We start from the raw sequence: 19,489 nt of genomic DNA on the forward strand, positions 1-19,489 counted from the left end.
CTGAGCTCTGGTAAGAAGGTACTAGGTGCTCTGCCCACTGCCTGGCACATAAGGAATGGATGATGTAGGAGGCAGCACAGGGGAAGCCTGGCGGGAGTGGGACAGAGCGGTTTGAAGCAGCGCGTACAGACTAGTGGGAGCCTGTGTACCTGAGGCTTAGGACTGTTTACCTGGGGCGCAGCCACGTGGGTGGAAAGGGTTGGAAGACAAGCATCTTCCTTGTAGACACAGCTGGTCTCATTCACAATTTTTCCCAAGGCGTAGGAAACTTTCAAGTTATTTTTGTCTTTCTTTTCTTTCTTCCTCCCTCCCTCCCACCTTCCCTCCCTCCCTCCTCCCTGCCCGCTCTCCATCCTTCCTTTCCTTCTCCCCTTCTCAAATCTTTCTTTTTCTGGGGTCCTTTCATTATGATATTCCTAAATTGTTCACTCTAGAACAGTCATAACCAACCAACCAGGGCGCTTTTACCACCCCTCCTCTGACACATACACACCAAAGGAGGACACTTGGCGATATTTGAAGACTTAAAAAAAAAAAACCTTTATTGTGGTATGATTCCTGTTCAGTAAGCTACACATATTTCAGATGTACAACTGGATGAGTTTTGGTAGACGTGTGCACCCATGAGACCACCGCCGCCACGATGAAGACAGCTGAGCGCACCCGGTCTCGCCTGACGACGTTTGTGTTGGTGCATGTGTAGGGGTCGTGCCTTTGGCATTGAGTGGGTAGAGGCCGGGCAGGCCACTAAACATCGTGCAACACACAGGAACCCCCCGACCCCAACCCTAATAAAGAGTTTTCTGGCCCAAACGTCAGTAGTGTAAAGATTTTGAGAAGTTCTGCCCTGGAGGATAAGGGTAGCCAAGATAAAGGGCAGCACAAGGACGTTCCAAACCTGTTGTCATCGTTAGCTAAACCTTCTTTTCTTCTTAATTCTGTTTTCTTTCCTATTAGAGTGTTACGAGAAGACACTGGAATTAAAAAAAAAAAAGAGTAAAACTGAAATCCTAGGTAACACACACAGAGTGTTAGGACTGAATCATTTGGAGTTGTTACAGTTTTGAGATGTTGAATTTTTGTAAATACGCTCTGAGACCATAAGAAGGGACTCATGAGCCTTTAAAAATATGAATGTTAATACCACAGCTTAGATAACACCCTTTTTTAAAAGGACATCAGGGAGAGGAAGGACTTTGTTAGTTTTTAAATGAGAGTTTTGATAAAATTATCATTAATATTATTCTTTAAATAGTTTGAGCCCTTCCCAAGTCTGTTTCCAAGATTTAGGCCTAGAAGTCTCCCAAGTCTGATGGGACAAGCAGAGTCCCTGCTCATTAAAGAAAATAAGGAAATCTTATGAAATTCAAATATGGCAAATTTTCATATGGAGAATGATGAAATGACCAAAAGGATAGAAACACTTGATATACCAGACAGAATATTTTAAAATGTCAAAAAAAAAAATGAAGTTCAGGTCTAGGTGGAGCAGCCTCATTTTTCTCACATCCTTCCTCTTAGGACTAAAACTCCTTGCACTTAACACAACAAACCAGGGGAGGAGAACTGACAAGTGGAGAGAGGAGGGCCGGCCGGCAAGGACGTCAGCAGTGCGTGAGCGCCAGGGCGCGGCACGGTGCTCGTGCGGTGAAGAGCAGGGAAACCACAACTTGGATGAGAAGAGAAAACGAACGGATGCCAACACCAAGATAGATAATACTGGAATTTGACACAACATTGTAAAATGACTAACTCAGTAAAAAATGTTAAAAAAATAAGAATGTGTATATTGAGGAAACACTTAGTTATATTTTAGAGGTGGGGAAGGTAGAAGGACCTAAGTGGAACAAATTTTTCTTGTCATCCCTAAAAGTGTTTAACACATCAGCACAAACAGACTGTGATAAGTTACTGGTCAGTTTGCCAAGGCCGCTGCAAGCAAAGGACCGCAGACTGAGTGGCTTACACAGTGAGTTTATTTCCATACAGTTCTGGAGGCTGGAAGGCCGAGATCAAGGTTTATCAAGAGTTCATTCCTTTTCACAGCTGAGTAGTATTCCATGGTAGAATGTACTATAAGGTTTTTAACCACTCTGATCAACTGAATGAGATTTGGCTATTTCCATATTTGCAATTACACATAAACCTGCTGAACAGGTCTGTACAGGTGCTTGTGCAGATGTAAGTTTTCATTTCTTAGGGACAAATGCCCAAGAGTACAGTAGTTTAGACTATAAGTCCATACTGAGTTTTATAAGAAACTGCCAAACTATTTTTCTGGGTGGTTTTTCCATTTTACATTCTTACAGCATATACAAGTGTTCTGGATTCTCCACATCCTGGCTCCGAGTGCCAGCATTGGCATCATCACTATTCTTCTGTTTTATTCATTCTGATAGGTTGGCAGTGATATTTTTGTGGTTTTAATTTGTATTTTCCCAATGACTAGTGATGCTAAACATCTTTCATCTGCCATCTGTTTATCTTCTTGGGTGAAATATTTCATGTTTCTGCCCATATTCCAATTGGATTGTTTGGTTCATTTTTTTTACTGTTAAGTTTTGAGATTCCTTTATAAGTTCTAGATACCAGTCTTTTTGTGGAATATGTGGTTTGCAAATATTTTCTCTCAATCTGTAACTTGACATTTCATCCTCTTTAAAATGTCTTTGGCAGGGTCTTAATTTCAATGATGTCATCTTATCGATTTTTCCTTTTATGAGTCTGGGTCAAGTCTAAAAAGTATCTTGACTGACCCTACATCCTGACAACTTCTCCATTTTAAAAATAAAAGCTTATAGTCTACATTTTATTTTGCGTTATTTTTCGTATAAAGTGTGAAGTGAATGTTGAATTTTGTGGGGTGTTTGTGTATTTGCCCCTAGATGCCCAACTTTGTCAAAATTCAGTTGAGCCTAATTGTCTTGGGTCTATTTCTGGATCCTCCACACTCTTGTACGAAGTTTTCTGTCTATTCCTCCACCAGACCACACTTTCCTTATTAGTGTTGCTATATTAAAAGTCCTGAAATCAGGTAGATGAATTCCTCCAACTTTATTCTTCTTTTTCAAAATTGTTCCAGCTATTCTAGGTCCTATGCCATTCCATATAAATTTCTAAATAAGCTTACCTATATACACCAAGAACTTTGATGGCATTTTGATAGGAATTACATTAAACCTATAGCTCAAGTAGGAAAAAGTAGCATCCTTATTTTGAGTCCTCCCATCCAGGAACAAAATATTTCTCTACTTACTTAGGGCCTCTCTGACTGCTTTGATCAGCATTTGTAATTTTCAGCGTATAGAATCTACACATATTTTGTTAGATATATACCTAAATATTTCATTTTGGGGAGCAATTGTAAATAATATTGTTTTAATTTTGACTTCCATGTGTTCTTCGTTATTATATACAAGTATGGTTAAATTTGTGTGATGACTTTTAAATTCTAAGACCTTGCTGAATTCATTACTTCCAGGCGTATTTTGAAGATTCTTTGTGATTTTTTACATAGACAATCAAGATTATCTGTAAACTGATAGACTTTTATTTTACGCTTTCCAGTCTGTATGTCTTTTATTTCTTATTCTTGCCATATTGCAGTGGCTTGAATCTCCAGTACTATGCTGAATAAGACTCATGAAAATATACATCCTGCCTTGTTGCTGATTTTCAGCCTTTCACCATTAAGTCTAATGTTAGCTGTAAGTTGTTTGTTTGAATTCTTTAGATATGTCTCTATCAATATGAAGTAGTTTTCCTTTATTCCTAACTTGCTGGGAGTTTTTCTCATAAATAGGTATTATTTATTTCTCATAAAGTGGTCTTATCAAATACATTTTCTGCATCAAATGATATGATCACATGACTTTTTTCTGTAGTCCACTGACTTAGTGGACTGACTTTGAAAGTAAGCTGGTGTAAATCCATACCAGCCTTCCATACCTGGTATAAATCCTGCTTGGTCGTGGTGTATCATTCTTTTATGTTGTGCTAGATTCTATGTGCTAATATTGCTTGAAGATCTTTGCACCTACATTCATCAAAGAATCTAGTCTATGGTTTTTCTTTTTTGTACCGTCTTTATCTGGTTTTGCTATTAGATAACACTAACTTCATAAAAGGTTGACAGGCGTTCCCTCCTTTTCTATTTTCTGAAAGAGATTGTGTAAAATTGCTATTAATTCTTCTTTAACTGTTTGATAAAATTCTCCAGTAAAACTATATGAAACTCAAAATTTATTTGGGGGGAGCCTTTAATTACTAATTATTTAATGTTTATAAGAATATTCAAGTTCTCTACTTCATTGTGGTTTTGTTTTTTTGGCCAGCAAATTTTTAACAGTTCATTTATTCTAATTTATAGAATAATGTGGAAGTTATAAGTTTAAAATTGATTATAGTGTTATCTTACTGTCCCTGTAATGACTCTCAGATCTATAGTGGTGTACACTCTGTTTCATTCCTAGCATTGGTGATTTGGGTTTGTTTTTTTTTTTCTGGTTTTCATCTTTCCTCTGTTTCACAACCTTCTGTTTCTCTCTTCTTATCTGTCTAGAGGTCCTTGAACATTTTTAAGAATGCCGGCTTACATTTATAGTGTTTGTTTTTGTATATTATCTGTGTAGTTTTCTCCGCAGTCACTCCAGATATTACAATATGTATACGTAACTGTAATGGACCTAAATAATGTCCCCCATAAAATTCATATCCTGAAATTCTAACCCCCAGTACCTCAGAAAGTGACCGCATTTGGAGATAGGGTCTTCAAAGAGGTAATTAAGTTATTAAAAAAGGGTCCTGAGGGTTTGCCCTAGTCCAGCATGACTGGTGTCCAGATAGGAAGAAGATCGGGACACAGACAAGCACAGAAGGAAGACCACGTGAAGACGCAGGGAGAAGACGCCCGTCCACAAGCTACGGAGAGAGACCTCCGGAGAAGCCAGACCTGCAGGTAGCCTTCTGGGGGATTTCATTTATATCCCATTGAAATAAGAAAATTATAGGAACATAGACCAGGTTAGTGGTTGTCAGGTGATGGGGGATGAGGTGAGAGGCAGAAGAAAGATAAATATGGATATAAGAGAGCTGCATGAAGGACCCTGGAATGGAACAGCTCTGTCTTTATTGTGATGGAGGTGATGTGAATCTACACGTGATACAGTAGCATAAAACCAAGTACACACACACACACATACACACACACACACACACACACACACACACACACACACACACACACACACACACACGAGTGCTGGCAACTGGTGAAATCTGAATAAAGTTGGTGAATCTTGATTGTGGATTTGCACTATAGTTTTGTAAGATGTTACCATTGGGGAAAGCCAGGTGAAAGATACAGGGGTACTATTTGCATTATTTCTGAAACTGAATGTAAACCTACAATGATCTCAAAAAGAAAAGTTAGTATGTAAGTAACAAGGTCCTACTGTCCAGCATAGGGAACTATGTTCAATACCTTATAATGGCTTTTATGAAAAGGAATATGTGTGTGTGTGTTTGTGTGTGTGTGTGTGTGTGTGTGTGTATGTGTATGCATAGAGTATGCATATATATATATATATATATATATCACTGCTGTACACCAGGAACTTACACAACATCGTAAATTGACTATACTTCAATAACTAAAGGAAGTAAAAACACCTATCAGAGCGCGCATGCTTTTTGCATGTATGCATATGCATGTGTTAAGAACGATTTGCATATGATTGTATCCAATGAAGAATTTGGAATGTCCATGACTTCTGGTCTGAGGGAAGCTCTTCACAGCAGGCACGGCCAAGTGCATCATTCAGGCACCCACACAGCCTTGCGGCAGGGAGGCCACTCAAGTGTGAACACGGCCTCCTGCTGTCTGAGGACTTCAAAAGTGGGTCTGCCCCCTGGGCTGTACTTAGCGAAGGCCACGTGCCCAGTTCAATACGTATTAGGAGCTCATGGAGATAGCCGATTCATTTTAATCTTAAAAATGTAAAATCCTGAAAACTGCCATTTTCTACACAGTTTTGGAAATGAAAGTCTTTGGGTTTTGTTACGGCTTGCCTCTTTATTCCTAGTGGTCTGGTTACTTGAGGATTTTGGAATAACAAACCGGAATTCCCACTGAGTCGTTCGAAACTCAAACTTGGCTCTGAAAAAATGCTTTGGAGGCATGTTCCGTTCCCTGATGGGTGTTCAGATAAATGGCCTGGCTCCATAGTAAGAATAATAAAGAAAGAAATTAATAATAATAGTAGAAGGCTTTCTAGGAGAGGAGGAGTTCACATGGTGGGGGGCATTGTTATTCAAAGTCTCTTTAGTCAATTTATGGAATCTTTGGCTGAAGACAATTCAGTGGTCACATGGCCATGAGCAAGTTACTTCCTGTAACACGTGCTTCTGGGATGTGATGCTATGAATTAAATTACAGCATTGCCCCCATGCTAACTAAGCTCACTTCTCCCAATAAAATTGCTGCAGGGAATCATTTTAATACTCACATTTGGTACGTGTGTTTGCTAATATCTGATTTCTCAACATAAATATGTAATCTGGGTGCATGTTTGTATTTTTTCTTTCGCAGTCGTCCCAAGGGTACTACCTGTATTGAAAATTAAGCATATGTCAAGCATTGAAAATCCCGGGAAAAACAAATAAACTGCCACTGATAGAAATGATACAGTATGATTTCTAGCTAATATCTCCTTTCATCATGTTTGGATTATTACTCTTTAAAAAGTTAAAAACGCTGAATGTGCCGAGTATTCAGATTTGTAAATTATGAAATAAGCATTACTCATTGTATGAGATAAACACGCCTGTGTTCCTCCTCTACTCTCCCATGACTGCCACACTCACAGCATTTCTGACACCAGACGTGGGGGATTTCCCCCCACTAAATAATTCTGTGCCACCAGCTGAGTATCCTACAGTTTAACTCAGTCATAACTCTGTCAACCTGCAGGTAGCATCAGATACCTCAGGTTAAGGGTTCAGTCCCACAAGACAGGCCCCGTTTTAGATGCCAACCACAAGTGGCAGGTTATCACCTGTACTTCTGACCAATCAGCTGTAAATTGGGGTCCCCATGGCCCCTTCCTTGAGTTGGATGGTTTGCTAGGCTGGCTCACAGAACTCGGGGAAACAAAGGCTCGTGTTTACTGATTCATTATATAATAAAGGCTGCCATAACGGGTACGGATCAATAGCCAGATGAGGTACTAGAGTGAGGTCTGGGAAGGTCCCAAGCGTAGGAGCTTCTGTCCTTATGCAGTAGGTGTGTACCACTCTTCTGGCACAGGGACGTACGTGTTCACCAACTTGGAATCTCTCTGAGCTCATTTCTGGTGGGGTTTTTGTAGAGCCATCATCATATAAGCATAATCAACGCTGAACTCCATTCCTACTCCCGCTTCTTCCTGGAAAATGGGGCGGGGGGCTGTGTGCCTGAAAATTCTAACATTCTAGCCTTGACTTCATCTTTCTGGTGACCAGCCCCCATCCTGAAATTATCAGGTGCCCACCAAGAGTTGCCTCATTAGAACAAAAGACACTCCACTCACCCAGGAAATTCCAAGGGATTTAGGACCTCTAGTGAGGAAGCTGGGTCAGAGGTCAAATATTAGAACAAAAGATGTTCCTAGTGGTCTTCTCACTTAGGAAATCACAAGGGTTTTAGGAGCTGGGGTATATTTTTCTAGGACTAATGTATATTTTTATTATTTTATAATCATATTCATAATCTTTTTAAAATAACTTTTTTATTGATGTATAGTTAATTTTAAATGTGTTAGTTTCAGGTGTATGGCAAAGTGATTCAATTATATATATAGTTGAGAATATATATGTGTATATATATTCTTTTTAAGATTTTTTTCCATTATAGGTTATTACAAGATATTGAATATAATTCCCAGTGCTACACAGTAGGTCCCTGTTGCTTATCTATTTTATATGTAGTGTGTATATGTTAATCCCAAATTCCTAATTTATCCCCCTGCCACCTCACTTTTCCCTTTGGTAACAATACAGTTGTTTTCTATGTCTGTAAGTCTGCTTCTGTTTTGTAAATAGTTTATTTGTATCATTTTTTTAGATTCTACATATAAGTGATATATATTTGTCTGACTTATTTCACTTAATATGATAATCTCTAGGTACATCCATGTTGCTACAAGTGGCATTATTTCATTCTTTTTTTACGTCTGAGTAATACTTCATTGTGTACACACACACACACACACACACACACACACATACACACCACCCTCTTTATCCAGTCATCTTTCAGTGGACATTTAGGTTGCTTTCATGTCTTATCTATTGTAAATAGTGCTGCTGTGAGCATTGAGGTGCATGTATCTTTTCCAACTAGAGTTTTCTCCAGATATATACCTAGAAGTTGGATTGCCAAGTCGTATGGTAAATCTATTTTTAGTTTTTTAAGGAACCTCCATACTGTTTCCATAGTGACTGCAACAATTTACATTCCCACAAACAGTGTAGGAGGGTTCCTTTTTCTCCACACCCTCTCCAGCATTTGTTATTTGTAGACTTTTTAATGATGGCCATTCTGACTGGTGTGAGGTGACACCTCATTATAGTCTTGATTTGCATTGCTCTGATAATTAGTGACATTGAGCATCTTTTTATGTGCCTGTTGACCATCTGGATGTCTTCTGTGAAAAAATGTTTATTTAGATCTGCCCATTTTTGGATTGGGTTGTTTATTTCTTTGATATTAAGCTTATTTGAGCTATCTGTATATTTTGGAAATTAATCCCTTGTGGGTCACATCATTTGCAAATATTTTCTCCTATTCTGTAGGTTGTCTTTTTGTTTATGGTTTCCTTTGCTGTGCAAAAGCTTTTAAGTTTAATTGGATCCCATTTGTTTATTTTGGTTTTTATTTCCATTACTCTAGGAGACAGATCCAAAAAAATATTGCTGTGATTTATGTCAGTGTCCTGCCTACGTTTTCCTGTAGGATTTTTATAGTATCTCATCTTACATTACAGTCTTTAATCTGCTTTGAGTTTATTTTTGTCTATGATGTTATAGAATGTTCTAATTTCAGTCTTTTACAGGTAGCTGTCCAGTTTTCCCAGCACCACTTATTAAAGAGACTCTCTTTTCTCCATTGTATGTTCTTGCCTCCTTTGTTATAGATTACTTGACCATAAGTGCTTGGGTTTGTTTCTAGGATTTCTACCCTGTTCCATTGATCTGTATATCTGTTTTTATGCAAGTAGTAAACTGTTTTGATGACTGTAGCTTTGTAGTATAGTTTGAAGTAAGGGGATGTGATTCTTCCAGTTCCATTCTTCTTTCTCAAGATTCTTTTCACTGTTTGGAGTCCTTTGTGTTTCCATAAAAATCTAGAAACATTTTTTGTTCTAGTTTTTCTTGGGTTGATCCATTGTCCATTGTGTGGTGTCCTTTGTTTCTTTTAACAGTATTGATTTTAAAGTTGATTTTGTCTGATATATTTATTGCTCCTCTGGCTTTCTTTTGATTTCCATTTGCATAGGATACCTTTTTCCATCCCCTCACTTTCAGTCTTTATGGGTCCCTAGATTTGAAGTGAGTCTCTTGTAGGCAGCATGTATTCAGGTCCTGGTTTTGTATCCATTCAGCCAGTCTGTGTCTTTTGGTTGGAGCATTTAGTCCATTTACAGTTAAGGTAATTATCAATATGTATATTCTTATTGCCATTTTGTTAATTGTTTTGAGTTTGTTTTTGTGGGTCTTATTTTACCCTTGTTTTGTTCTCTTCTCGTGACTTGATGAATAGCTTTATTGTTCTGTTTAGATTCCTTCTTCTTTTTGTGTGTATATATATCTATTGCAGCTTTTTGGTTTGCAGTGACCATGAGGATTATATATATATGTGTGTGTATATATATATATGTATATATATATATATATACACACATATATATAAGTTTTAAGTTGCTGATCTCTTAATTTCAAATGCATTTTACATACTCTGCATTAATACCTTCCTCCCCCCATCATTACTGTTTTTGATATCATATTTTACATCTAACTGTTTTGTGTATTCCTTAACAGCTTATTGTAAATACAGATGATTTTTACTGCTTTTTTGTTTTAATCTCCCAACTTGCTTTGTGTATGGATGATTTCCTACTTTTACTGTATGTCTGTCTTCACCACTGAGCTCTTCCATTTTGCAATTTTCTTGTTTCTACTTGTGGCCTCTTTTTTCCCTGGAGAAATTCTTTAGCATTTGTTGTAAAGCTGGTTTGGTGGTGCTGAATCCTTTTAGATTTTGCTTGTTTGTGAAGCTTTTGGTTTCCCCCTCAAATCTGAAGGAGAGTCTTGTTGGATCTATCCTTGGTTACAGATTTTACCTTTTCATCATTTTAATTTTTGTGTCCCTCCTTTCTAGCCTGCAGAGTTTCTGCTGAAAAATTAGATGATAACCATCTGGGAATTCCTTTGTGTGTTGTTTGTTGCTTTTTCCTTTGTTAGTTTTAAAATATTCTCTATCGCTAATTTCTGTTATTTTGATTACAGTGTATCTTGGTGTGTTCCTCTTTGGGTTAATCCTGTATAAGACTCTCTGCTCTTCATGGACTTGAGTGACTGTTTCCTTTCCCAGGTTAGGGAAGTTTTCAGCTGGTACCCTTTAAAATATTTTCTTAGGCCCTTTGTGTCTCACTCTTCTCCTTCCTGGACTCATATAATGTCAATATTAGTGTCCTCAATGTCCCAGGTCTCTCTTACAGTGTCCTCATTTCTTCCCATCCCCCCCCCCCCCCCCCCCCCCGTTCAGCAGCAGTGATTTCCACTACTCTGTCTTCCTGTTCATGGATCTGTTCTTCTGCATCATTTAGTCTACTATTGATACCTTCCAGTTGTTGTATCCTTCAGGTGTGTTTGGCCATTTATATTTTCTAACTATTTGTTAAGAACTACTAATTTCTCACTGTGTGCATCCATTCTCCTCCTGAGTTCTTTAATCATCTTACAGTTATCACTCTGAACTCTTTCTCAGGTGGATCGCCTACCTCCATGTCGCTTAGTTCTTCTGAGATTTTATCTTGTTCTTTCCTCTGGAACATACTGCTCTGCTGCCTCATTTTGTCTTAACTGGCAGGTTAGTTATGTTTCTTTTTGACTGAAAAAAAAATGCACAACCTAAAAGTTGAACGATATGTTTTATTCAGCAGACATTTCTGAGGACTTAAGCCCAAGACATGGCCTCTAAGATAGCTCTGAGAGACTGCTCTGAAGAGGTGGGAGAGGAGCCAGGATATATAGTTTTTGCAAAAAAGACCTGGTAGTCAGAACATCTAAAGACTACTGTTAATTAAAGAAAGCCAGCATCTCAAGTTAAGGAATTTAGCACTTTTTTATGTATGCAAAGGTGCAAGAGTCTGGGCTCACTGAAGTCATTCCTTTGAGATGCACCTGAGCTCCCTAGGCCAGTATGTTATGCTTCCCATCCTGAGTTCCCTGGGGCTGACTGTCGGGGGGGCGGTGGTCGTGGCCGATGGCTGATGGCTGCAGCACTCTTTGTTTACTGGTATGGCAGGCAGTAACTTTCATTCACATTCTCAGCCTTGGAGAAGTTGCCCTCTGTAGATGTCTCATGTGTCCCAGTCGTGCACTCCCTTCTTGTCACCTAATAGTAGAGGGCCAGCTGGCCCCAGGGAAGTGTCTGGCCTGTGTGTCAGCTGGGTCCTCAGGCTGTGGGACTGTACTTTTCTTGTTTCTGATGTCTTCCCCCTGGTGGGTGAGGCTGGTCTAGAGGTTTGTGTAGGCTTCCTGGCAGGAGGGGTGGGTGGAGCTGCGTCTTGGCCCTCTGGTGGGAGGACCATGTCCAGGGGCAGGTCTAGAGGGGGCTTCAGGCAGCCTGTGTGCTGATGGCTGGGGCTGTGTCTCTGCCCAGTTTGCTGTTTGGCCTGAGGCATCCCAGAACTGGCGCCTACAGGCTGTTGGGTGGGGCCAGATCTTGCTGTTAATGACCCAACAAGTCAACTTCCAGAAGAGCTCCTGCAGATAAATGCTCCCCGGTATGTCCAGCGCCAATGTGTATGTCTCCCGCGTGAGCCAGAGCGGCTCCCTGCCTCCCAGGAGACCCTCTAATACAAGCAGGCAGGTCTTACTAAGGCTCCTATCAAATTACTGCTTTTGCCCTTGGTCTTGGTGCTTGTGAGATTTTGTGTGCACCTTTTAAGAGTGAAATTTCTATTTCTCCCAATCCTGTGGCGCTCCCGCAATCGATCCCCACTGGCCATCAAAGCCAAATGCTCTGGGGACTTCTCTTCCTGTTGTCAGACCCCCCCCCACCCACCCAGGCTGGGGGCCCTGCCATATGGGGCTCAGAACTCTCATTTCTGTGGGAGAACTTACTCAATACAATTATTCCCCAGCTTGTGGGTCACCCACCCAGGGGATATGGAATTGATTATATCACAAGTCCGCCCCTCCTACCTATCTCGTTGTGGTTCCTTCGTTATCTCTTTGACTGTAGAATATCTTTTCTGGTAGGTTCCAGTCTTTTCCATCACGGATTGTTGTGATTTGGGTGTGCTCATCAGAGGTGGTGAGCTTACGGTCCTTGTGCTCTGCCATCTTGGTTGCCCTCCTCTCATAATCTTTCTTATCTTGAAATGAACGTGGGAGACTTAGCAGGCGTGTGCTTGTGTTCTGTGATCTCCATCATACGTCATACACTTAGTAACATTCGACGGCCAGTCTCAGGAGTTCCCAGGCCTGGAGTCCTTGCCTCTTCTCTGGCATATCAATCTGTACTCACATTTATCTGTGCTGAAAAGCCACTCCTTTTACTTAATCCCCTTTCCCTCAGGTGTTAGCAAGTCGTATTAACTCTGTTTAATGCTTAAAAGTTAACCCTTTTGCTGTCAAAGCTTCAAGTCAAAGACCTCCCCTCAGGCACAGGTAACGGGGGAGCCCCCGGCCCCCTGGTAGCTCACAGCAAGGCCCACTCGGATGAGGCTGGGACGCCCTGCAGGGGAGGGAACCAGAAGGAACAGGACCAGTGTTTACAAATACCAAAGCAGGGGAAGGCAGCCCAGACAAGAAAAGAGAAAGGCAAAAGGTGTTGCTTCCCCTTTCCCTTTAAATCTTTCTTCATTTGCTTTTTTATAAATTACAGAAGTTTTACATACCCTTTGTAAGAAGCGTGCAGTACAGTGGTGTGTTAAAAACCGGTGACTCCCCCTTCTGTTCTCTGTTCCTTCCCACCTGCCTGAGGTGACTAGCAGCCTAGGCTCTGTCTGCCCAGTTTTCTCCTGGCTCTTATAATTGTATTCAAATATAGAGTATCTGTCTTTTAAGTGGCTGCCTTTTAAATGATCTTTCAACAGAGCTGCTTTTCATGGTTAGGGGGTGTCTTTAATGGCTGTGAGGAAATAAATAAGTGCTTGTTTTAATGAACAAAAGGCTAGCTCAGCCAGAACCTTAGGAACTGCAGCTCAGTATGTGGAAGCTACCAGGTTGCGGCCGTTTCAGTGCAGCGCACACGCGTGCAGCGGTCACAGAGCACGCGCATCCCTTGCTTTGTGGGTAGCTGGGAAGGGAAAAACCTGCTCCCAATGAAATGTGAAGCCACATGAGAAACAACCCTTATTAGCTCCTAGTGTAGAATGTTCAGCTGTTTGTTCTATTTCTAAACAATGATTTCAAGCATTTTCTTTCCATGATATCTTGTTTTCTAACTTTTTTTGCCCATGGCACTCGACTGAATCAGATGTTTAAGCAAGGAGAGACTGATTCAAACTGGCCGAATGCTTTGCTTTCCAGGGGCTTTTGCAAAGGTCACGGCCATGGCCCAAAGACAGACAAGATGCGCTGGCTTTTGAGTGTGAATTTTTTGAGAGTGGGTGCTGCGCCCTCAGTCTTTGTGAGTTGTGAATTTTGAGAGTATTTAAATGTTTACTGGCTGGCTCGTTTGTTGTAATTTTTTTGGTGGGTTGTATTAAACCCTTTCTGTCATTTACTGACTCACTCACTGAGGAAACCCTGAGGGCTACCCATAGGCCTGGTGCTGCGCTATGCATTTGTTGTGCAGACACCATTTAGACATGACTTGTATCTCCTGTGAGATGGTAAACTCACAGTGGGCATCTTGCCATAGCTTTTTTTCTCATAGCTGAGTTAGTCTGCCCAGGTGTTGTCCACCTCCTTGGTGGAATACGAGATGGAAAGTGCAATACACTGAAATACAAATAATTGGAGTCATAGACTAAAGAGAAACTCATTTTAACAATTTGCAGCATTTCCTGCCAATGTTATCCGTGTAGTTATAAATTTTTAAAACTTACAAGTAGAATTAGGAGAGCCAGAGGAAACAAAAAATTTAATGTTAAGGGACAGACTTATGCCTTAGTGTATCAATAATGATCTTAAATGTAAATGGTCAAAATACAGCAAACAAAAGACAGAGATAGGCAGAGTGGATTAAAAATTTAAAAGAAAATTTAAACGATCCAGCTATATGCTGCTTACAAGAAGCTCACTTCAAATTTATCAATATAGGTAGGTTGAAAGTAAAAGAATAGACCATTTATACCATGCAGATATTAAATTAAAATTTAAAAAGCAGGAGAGACACGTTAATATCTGATTCAGAACAAAGAAAACTGCCAGTGATAAAAGAGATTCTTTACGTAATGCTAAAAGGATCAATTCACCAGGAAGATATAATGATCCTAAATGTCTATGGATCAAGAAACAGCTTTAAAATACATGAAGCAAAAACTTATGACGCTGAAAGAAGAAATACATAAATCCACAGTTACACTTGGGACGTGTATAGGAAGTCTGTCCAGCACAGTCAGCCTACAGGATCTAATTGACATGTACTGAACACTCCACTCGGCAACAGCAGGATAACACTTCTTTTTTTTTCCAAGTGCTCATAAAACACTTACCAAGATATTCCATTTACTGGATCATAAAGCAAAGCTCAACAAATTTAAGAGCATTTAAATCATGCAGAGTTTGTTCTGTGACCACAAGGCAAACTAGAAACCAAGAACAGAAAGACAACAAGGAAATCTCTAAGCAAATGGAAATGAACGCATCTAAATAATGCATGCATCAAAAAATCTGAAAATTAAAAAAGTACATTGAACCGAATAAAATCAAAACATCTCAAAGTATGTGGGGTAGAGCTAAAAGTGCTGAGAGGGATATTCATAGCAAAAAATACATTATATATGAGGAAAGATTTCAAATGAGCAATTAAAATTCCTACTATAAGAATTAGAAAAGGAAAAACAAAATAAATCCAAAGCAAGCAGAAGAAAGCTAGTACTAATGGTAAGATCAGAAATCATTTCAAGGTGAAATAGGAAAACAGTAGAGAAAGTCAGTAGAACAAAAAGTTATCTTTGCAAAAAAAAAAAAAATCAATAAAATTGATAATAAACAAAAGTGACAAAAATAAAGAGATCATGCAAATCACTGTTATTAGGAATGAGATAAAAGAAGTACAAATCCTGCAGCTATTAAATACATAATAGGGAAATACTAGAAACAACTTTTTGCTCGTAAATTCAATAACTTTAAGAAATGGACCAATTCTTTGAAAACTACAAGCTACCAAAGCTCAACCAGGATTTAATAGGCAATCTGAATGTCTCCTTATGGCTGCGACGGAAATTGAACTTGTAACTACAAAGTTCCCCCCAAAGAAATCTCCTGGCACAGATGGTTTCCATGAACTCTATACAGTTGCTACAAAATAGAAATAGGGTCATATTATCTCTAATTTTTAGACCATTTAAAAGAATTAAGTTTTAAATTGGAGAATAGTTTTAGATTGACAGGAAAGTCGTGAACATAGTATATAGTGAGTTCGCATCTAACCCACATCTAGTTCCCACTGCTGTTAACATCTTACATCAGTGTGGCACATTTGTCACCAGTGATGAGCCAACATTGATACATACTATTAACTGAAGTCCATACTCATTTATAATATTTCCCTGTAGAATATATAAAACAGTGCGTTCTATGTCATTTTTCTGTTCTAGGATCCCATTAAGGACACTGCATCATATTTGTCGTGTCTCCATTGTGGGCTTTCTGTTGCTTGCCTGTCTGTTTTTGTGCTTTCTTACTTCCTGGCACTCCAGGGTGCTCCAGGTTCCCCTTGTATTTTCCCATCTTAGTCCTAGAAGCAGCCGTCTTCCGGAGTCTCTCTCTGTCTTGTAGCTGTTTCAGTGTAACCGCTGTTGTTATACTGGAGCTGCCTTGGTATGGTGGTTGGTGAGGGAGCATTCTGACTTTTCTGATACTGCCTCCGTCTTTTAGGGAACCTGTGTCTCAGGGCTGTGGGCTTTGCAACTCTTTCGATCTGTCTTCCTGTGGTTAGATTTTCTTTCTACAGCATTCCTCCAAGTGGAATATATTTCAGAATTTTGCTCTTGTAAAGTCATTTCCCCTGGAGCGTAGACCTTTCTTATTGAGAAGGCTCTGTGAATATTTCACAGTAATTTCTCTTCTCCTTTCCCTACAAGGACCTATTTTGGATCTTCACCATGAGAATACAAGGATTCTGGTCACAGTTCTAGTGTGTGTGTGTGTTTTCCATACCGATAAGCAGTTCTCTGACACAGACTTAGGTATCCTACAGTTCAGCTCAATTCTGACAGTGTCTTCCTGGAGATTGCTTCAGAATCCACAGGATAAAGGTTTAGTCCCGCAAGGCTCTCTGACCCCCAACTTCAAACATCAGTTGGAAGTCCAGTTTGCCCCCTGTGCTTCTGACCAGCTGGCTATGGATCAGGGATTCCATCGACCTCCCTCCTTGGGTTTGATTGATTAGCTAGAGTGGTTCACAGAACTCAGGGAAACATTTTACTTACTAGGTCACCAGTTTATTGTAAAAGGGCGTAATTCAGAAACAGCCAGGTGGAAGAGATGCACAGGGCAGTGTATGGGGAAGGCCTACCATATACAAATCCGTGCCTCCTCTGCGCGTTCCACTCTTCCTGCATCTCTGCGCGTTTACCGACCTGCAAGCTCTCCAAACACCAGCCTTTTGAATCTTTTATGGAGTTTGCATTACTTAGCCATGATAGATTAAACTATTGGCCAGTAGTGATAGATTCAGTGTCCAGGCCTTCTCCCATCCCCAGAGCTCTGAAGTCAGAGGATGTGGGACTGAATGTTCCCACACTGTCATCACATGGATGGGTGATGTGCAAGGCCATCACATGATGGGCTTTGCAACCAGGTCCTATCCTTAGGTGTGGTCCAAAAGTCACCTCATTAACAAGAAAAAGACAATTTGGTTGCTCTCCAACAAGGGTTCCAAGGGTTTTGGGAGTGTTTTGCCAGAGACAGGGATGAAGACCAAATATATATATTTATTATAAGTCACAGTATTGCAGAATCTGGGAAGGTTCCTGAAGAAAAGTTCAGGAAAGCATGGGGTGTCACTTATGATGGGGCCCACAGGGATTTCACACTGTCATGCCAGCGTTTGCTGGACCTTTAGTGAATCAGAGTTTCATTGTTCCTAGTATTTTCTGGCTCCTATGGCTTCTTGCCCCAAGCAAGATCTCCACTGCGTATCTCTGAAAACGTACCCATCTCTCCAGATTTTTGGGGTGGCAGTTTGCTCTCTGACTTTAGTTCTATGACAGTTCCAAGAAAGGCTGTTGATTTTTAGTTTGCCCAGCTTTTTCTTGTCATAAAGCAAAAGTAACAACTTCCACACTCTGTAGGAGCTGAATTCAGATGTCCTATTAAAAAAAATTCCATTTAAACCTCTATCTTGAGCATTTTCTTATGTCATTAAATGCTTTTAGAAGACACAATTTTGTGTTGGTTTTATTTCCATTGTATGGACATACTATTCATTAGTCAACTGAAAATTACATAAAACTAGTTAAATGCTTTGCTAGTTCATAGCCCTGGGGTTTATTTTAGGACTTTTAAAATCTGTTGTACTTTATTTACAGTCAGTCATCCTTTCCAGCCTGGAAACTCTGCCCTGCAGGTCCAGGAATAAATCTTGAGATACTTCTTTACTACTTTCCTCTAATATATGTTCTCTCATTCTAATTTTTAGAATTCCTTCAGTTCAGATAACTTCTGGAGGGATTCCTCCTCTGTTTTGCATATACTTTCTCTGTTCTTTTTCATTTCTTATTCTGATCTTTGGTCATAGATTTCCTCACTTTATCTCCCACTCCTACTTGGAATATCTTCTGTTTCCCAAAGAGCTTTCTTTGTTTTCTGAATATTTATTTCTCTTAGTCTCCTGGATGCAGTAAATTTTTTTTAACTCTCTGAGGTTATTAACAGCAGTGTATTTTATGCAATTTCTTTGTGCCTTGTTTCTGCTTTCCCCAAGTTCCTTTTTTTATTAATGTACACTGATAATTTGAGTACACAAACTTTTCTATAATAACCTTGTAACAGAGGAGAGCTGGCCTTATTTTCCTCATTTTCCAAATGAAGGAATCAGTGCTCAGGTTTTGTAACTATTTTCTTGTTACTGAGTCCAAACTTGTTCTGCTCCCTGCACAACAGGCCAATAAATCAGGAGACAAGGTGCTGGGGCAAGGAATAGCGACTTTATGTGGAAAGTCGGCAGACCAAGAAGATGGCAGGCTAATGTCTTGGAGAACCATCCTCCCCAATTCAGAATATAGGCTCCTTTTATACTAAAAAAAGGAAGGGGGGGAGGTGTGGTTGGTTGTTGCAAACTTCTTGCTGTAGGGGTTCTTTGTTCTTGCATCTGTCCAGTGGGTCAGGTCATGGTGCTCCTGCAAAACCTCTAACACAACAAATGTTGTTTTCTGGTCTGCAACTTGTTATCTTTATAGAAGTGCAAAAGTGTTAATATCCTTAAAGGCCAGAGCCTTGAGAATAGGCTCTCCTGTCTATTTCAGGCTAAAGGCAACATTCTTTTACAAAAGTTGCAGAGCTGGCAAGACTGAGCCTAGAAAACAGGGCAGAGGGTTAAAGCCAAAGGAACAGATCTAATAGGGAGTCAGATTTGTTCTTTTCTGTTACAATGTCAGTAAAAGACAGTGTTGTTGGTCAAATCCAAGTGTTTTAATTCCTAGCAGCATCTCTTTCCACAACACCACGTGGTCTGTCTGTATTAAGAAGCTGTAGAATGCTCCCCTGCATAAGCCATGTTTTTTTAAAAAAAAAGTAGTTGCTGCTTGAGGCCATGGATAATGGTTTTTACCTGTGTCAGATTTGCTTTAGTATTTCATTTTATTTCTAGTGAAACTTCCTACAACCATTGACCTAGGCCCTCACTTCAAAGACATAGTTGTTCTTGTCTAAACTGTTTACCCCCTCACTGAACATACCAGCACTCTCTTTTCCCCAGACATCTGAACCATCTTCAGATCACTGTCCATCTTCAGATCACTGTGGATGCCTCTTTTCAGTAGTATCTGAAAAGGCTTCAGTAGTATCTGAAGACGTGATTTGGGGAAATGGGAGGCAACCCCTGATT

At 39.9% G+C, this 19,489-nt stretch overlaps 1 protein-coding gene and 1 long non-coding RNA gene across 3 annotated transcripts in view; one reads left to right on the forward strand and one right to left on the reverse strand.

The window, feature by feature from the left end:
• The window catches only part of LOC116660145, a 19,240-nt gene extending 2,190 nt beyond the window's left edge, over positions 1–17,050 (reverse strand). Inside the window, exons 1-2 of the long non-coding RNA XR_004315507.1 lie at positions 17,039–17,050; positions 15,670–15,675 (exon numbers count right to left, since the gene is read on the reverse strand). This is a non-coding gene — a long non-coding RNA (uncharacterized LOC116660145). The remainder of the gene's footprint in view (positions 1–15,669; positions 15,676–17,038) is intronic.
• Positions 1–19,489, forward strand: part of GABRG3 (gamma-aminobutyric acid type A receptor subunit gamma3) — a 444,492-nt gene that overhangs the window by 127,828 nt on the left and 297,175 nt on the right. The gene's annotated exons all lie outside the window — the stretch shown is intronic.

Source organism: Camelus ferus, chromosome 27 (genome assembly GCF_009834535.1).
Source record: "Camelus ferus isolate YT-003-E chromosome 27, BCGSAC_Cfer_1.0, whole genome shotgun sequence".
In the NCBI taxonomy this organism is placed as follows: Eukaryota; Metazoa; Chordata; class Mammalia; order Artiodactyla; family Camelidae; genus Camelus; species Camelus ferus.